Below are 4793 nucleotides of genomic sequence, written 5' to 3'. Positions count from 1 at the left end.
AAATAAACAGAGAGCTCTTGTTCTTATTCGAAACGCCTCGTGATCTTTAACCAATTCTGCGCTTCAATATAATTACCAGGAGTAAGCGCTATAGCCTGTTTCCAATACTCAGCGGCTTGATCGAACCAAGCCTCCGCTATTTCAGAATCCCCCTGTCGAATGGCCTGTTCTCCCCGGTCGGAATAGGCGGGTCAATTCCTTCCCTTAGAACCGTACTTGAGAGTTTCCTACCTCATACGGCTCGGCAGTCAATTCTTTTGGTGTCCCATTTTTTTACCCTACCATATATCCAATTGAATGAGATTTCTCATAGATCCTATCGATTTGTCTCGGGTTAACCAAAAGAGGTTAATTACATGAGTTTCAAACTTTAATTTGGATTAAATTAATAATGAGTTTTATCTTTTCTCCCACCTTCAGAAAAATAAAGCATAGGCGTTTCGGGATTATCGTCCGTTAGATTTTTCTGAAAGGTAACTATCTCGGTTTCATATCATATATAAATTTATATAGAATCCTTGAAAAAGACTTCTTCCTCATAAAAAAGACTTACTGTCTTTGGGATCTGATGCTACACCGCTGCTCAATAACTTAGGGGATCGGCTCTATTACATAAGTTGATTCCTAATTTTTATCTCATATCATGACATAAATAAGCAGTTCTTATTTATTTTTATTGTATCGGCCCAAAACCTCGCTAATTGATCTTTACGGTGCTTCCTCTATCAATTAGATCCTTTATCCATAGAATAAAGTATCTAGGCATATATATTTCTTCATATTTTGACTTCTATGAAGTTTCTTTTTTTTTTTTCTTTTTTTGTTACAGCTGATAAAAATCGTTTTTTGGACGATGCAATATGTAGAAAGCCTATTTTATTTACTAGCGTATTTATTTACTAGCGTATTTGCTCTTTCTTTCCTTTTTTTTTTTATTTCTATAGTGGAGATAGTCGCACGTAATGACAGATCACAGCCATATTATTAAAAGCTTGTGGTAAGAACGGGTTTCGTTCTAGTGCTCGAAAATAATATTCTAAAGCTTTTGTATGTTCTCCGTTACTTGTGTGGATAAGGCCTATGTTATAGAGTATATAACTTCGATCATAGGGATCAATTTCTAGTCGCATAGCTTCATAATAATTCTGTAAGGCTTCCGCATAATTTCCTTCGGATTGAGCCGACATCCGTTACGGTCGTCATTCGATTCAACGAATTCTCCGTTCCAAAACCGTACGTGAGATTTTCACCTCATACGGCTCCTCCTTTATGTGCATAATGAGAATAATCCATGGAATTAAAAAAAAGGTCGAAATATTGTCATTATGAACTGAGCGGGGCTAATGTTTTTACAAGAAATCTCTAGCCAACCCTCTTGCAAAAGATCTTTTCTTACCATCAAGCGTGTTCGTACTAGATAAATAAAGTAAACTCCAACAATTTCTTTGTTCTCAACGCTCCTTAATTTCCAGGAATTAGTCACTTCAACAATCTTCGATGGTTATATGGGTATCCAAAGTACGAACAAGATGGATGTTTGTTGTCCCAACCATTTCTCTTAGTTCCGATCCCGATAAGGAAAGGGAATCCTTTATAACAATAACAAAGTTTTCGTGTTGTTGATTCCTAGATGTAGTGCTTCTTCCTCTATGCCGCCTATTGGTACTAGTGTAGTAGGGTTGACCCACAATACAGACCCATAGGTGTAACCTTTCGCTCAATACTCGAATCAACAATTGAAGCATCTGAGGTTGCATTAATCGGGGATACACGACAGAAGGAATTGCTTTATTTATAAACTTCACCTTCAACAAGCGTAGATTTCTTTTTTTTTTTCAATAGTCTTTTTTTTTTTTTTTCTATTCCGAATCATGTGTCTTTTTCCTAAGACTAAGAGCGGTAAAATAAAAATAAAAAAAAAAATATATATAAAATAATTAAAATATATAAAATAATTATAATTATATAATAATAATCAAATCGCACCATCTCTGTAATAAGTAAATGCCTCTTTTTCTCCTGAAGTTGTCGGAATTATTCGTAATAAGATATTGGCTACGATTGAAAAGGTCTTATCAATAAAATTTCCATTTATCCGCGATCTAGGCATAGGTAGCAATCCATTCTATAACTCTTTTCATTACCCCTTCGTGAGAAAAAAAAAAGGATCTCACAAACAAAGGAAGCGTACAGTACGAAATAACATAAAAGCAGACCCATTCCATAAAAAAAAAAAAAAAAAAGATATAGCCCTCTACTTTACTTCAATTTTTTTGGCAGGAATCAAGAAAAAAAAAAAAAAAGAAATATTTGAATCCTATTTTATTTCATCCAAATTTATTAGTATAAGAATTTATTAGTATAAGAATAAAATATAAAAAGAAAAAAGAATTATTACGATTTCATCGAAGTTGAAGAATCAAAAAATTTATCCTACGGATTAGGATAGATTAGCAAAATTAGAGAAGTTTTGATTAAATTATGATAAAAAGAGGAAAAATAATCGAATAATCGTTCTATGATGAAAATAAAATAACTGCCCTTTTTTGTGTTTTGTGCATAGCAGGTATACAACATATAATCAAATATAAAAATCCCTTAGAGGATTTATGAATTTGTAATAGATTTACAGAGTAAGAGGTTGTTGTTGAGAGATCTAAAACTGGAAAAGAATTTTAGAATTCTTATAGAAATGGGGAATTAGAGTCTAAAGAGAATTATGAACTAAAAATATCCATTAAGCATAGTCTAAAAAAAAAAAACCAATCGATTGATTTGATTCGTTTCAATTCATTGATTTAATCCAGTCCGGTAGAAATATCAGAAAAAAGATGGGAGTGCCTTTTTCGCAAACATGAATAGATATATATGGTATATGTTTATCGTATTATATTATTTATTTTTAACAGCCCCCTCACAAAAAAATTTCTTCGAGTCGGGAGGCTAAAGAAAAAGTGCTGAAAAAAGTGATGAAAAGTTTTCTATTTTTATAGCTAGTTTTCTAGTTAGAATTGATATTGTTCGTACCTCTCGAACAATCTAATATGAATAACTCGCTATTCGCTCGGGTTATCGGCCATAATAATTATGTAGGAGAGATGGCCGAGTGGTTCAAGGCGTAGCATTGGAACTGCTATGTAGACTTTTGTTTACCGAGGGTTCGAATCCCTCTCTTTCCGCACCTTCACCTAATTCGCCAATGTAACTGACTACAATGTATCAAATCAAATAAGAACAGATACTAAAGAGTTAGACCCTTCTTTGATATAGATTCTCTATTCCCAATTTCTTTTTAATACGGAATACGTAAAATAGCGTACAGGGGATGAAAATCTACCTACGGATCTATCATACATGAATAGGAGAAAAATAAAATTTCCGAATCAAATCCCTTACCCTGTCTTCCTTTACTTAACCTTAACTCAGGTGAAAAGGGAGCAGAACCCTTGTTTTGTTATTTTAGTTAGGTTTAAGTCTGACGAGAATAATATTCTACGACAAGCAATTCATTTATTTTCAAACCGACCCATTTCCTATCTATTATTTGATTGACTAATCCTTTATATTGTAATGTGTGAAGGGTCAAATGCTTTGGTAATTCCTCATGGGTGGATGAATCAAGATAATTTTGAATCAGAGTTCTAGATTTTTGTTCATCCCTCGCTGAAATAATATCTCGGGGTTTGCAGCGATAACTTGGTATATCTACTGTACGACCATTAACTAAAATATGTCTATGGTTAACTAATTGGCGGGCTTGAGGAATAGTTGAAGCCATACCTAATCGAAAAAGGATGTTATCCAAACGCATTTCAAGTAATTGTAGTAAAACCTGACCTGTTGACCCTTTTGCTTTTCTGGCAATACGAACGTATTTAAGTAATTGTCGTTCTGTAAGGCCATAATGAAAACGCAATTTTTGTTTTTCTTCTAAACGAATACGATATTGAGATTTTTTACCGGAGCGCGATCGGTTTCTAAGATCGCTTCCGGCTCTAGGACTTTTACTAGTTAGTCCCGGTAAAGCCCCCAGACGGCGTATTTTTTTGAAACGAGGCCCTCGGTAACGCGACATAAAGACTCCTTATTAATTTGAATTTTATTGAAATTTCATAAACCTAAATTAAAACTGAACTAAATGAAGCGAAATCGACTGAAGGATTGTACTACAAATATTAATGAGATGAATTGGATCAATATCCATACTTTTTTGTATTGTATATAATGTATATTGTATATAATGTATACAAAAAATAGAAATTAAAATAAAATATATATAATATATAAATATATTAAATATAAAATATATATTAAATATAAAATATAAAAATTAAAATCTAAAAATTAAACCAAAAAAAGTTTCCTTTTTTTTTTTCTTGATTTATTCTGCAAAGATCTAACTCCTCCAATTTTATTCCTAATTGAAAGTTTCTACGACATAATAAACGGATCGTTGACCTTTGGAAAGAAAAGGGGAAAAAGCTTTTTCAATGTTCTTTGATTTCAAAAAAACATTATCAATCATGTAAAAAAGTAAAAAAGCAAACAAATAGAGAAAGCCGGCTATCGGAATCGAACCGATGACCATCGCATTACAAATGCGATGCTCTAACCTCTGAGCTAAGCGGGCTCAAATAATAGAAATTTTGTATCCATAGGAATTCAGCAAACTATTACGATCTTATCTATTAACTATCTATTAGTTATTCATAATTACTATGAATTATTAATATGAATTATAGACTAGAATTTAGAAAAACTAGAATTTTAAATTTTAAATGCCATATTTATGC

At 32.4% G+C, this 4793-nt stretch overlaps 1 non-coding gene across 1 annotated transcript; it reads left to right on the top strand.

Moving 5' to 3' along the window:
- The first annotated feature begins 3092 nt into the window (after positions 1–3092).
- TRNAS-GGA (transfer RNA serine (anticodon GGA)) lies at positions 3093–3179 on the top strand. The gene has a single exon. It is a non-coding gene; the product is annotated as a tRNA-Ser (tRNA).
- Positions 3180–4793: the final 1614 nt, after the last annotated feature.

The sequence above is a fragment of the Durio zibethinus genome, unplaced genomic scaffold (assembly GCF_047325235.1).
Source record: "Durio zibethinus cultivar Kanyao isolate XHJ-2024 unplaced genomic scaffold, ASM4732523v1 HiC_scaffold_266, whole genome shotgun sequence".
In the NCBI taxonomy this organism is placed as follows: domain Eukaryota; kingdom Viridiplantae; phylum Streptophyta; class Magnoliopsida; order Malvales; family Malvaceae; genus Durio; species Durio zibethinus.
The sequence above is the reverse complement of the archived record's forward strand: the minus strand, read 5'-3'. Positions and strand labels throughout refer to the sequence as shown.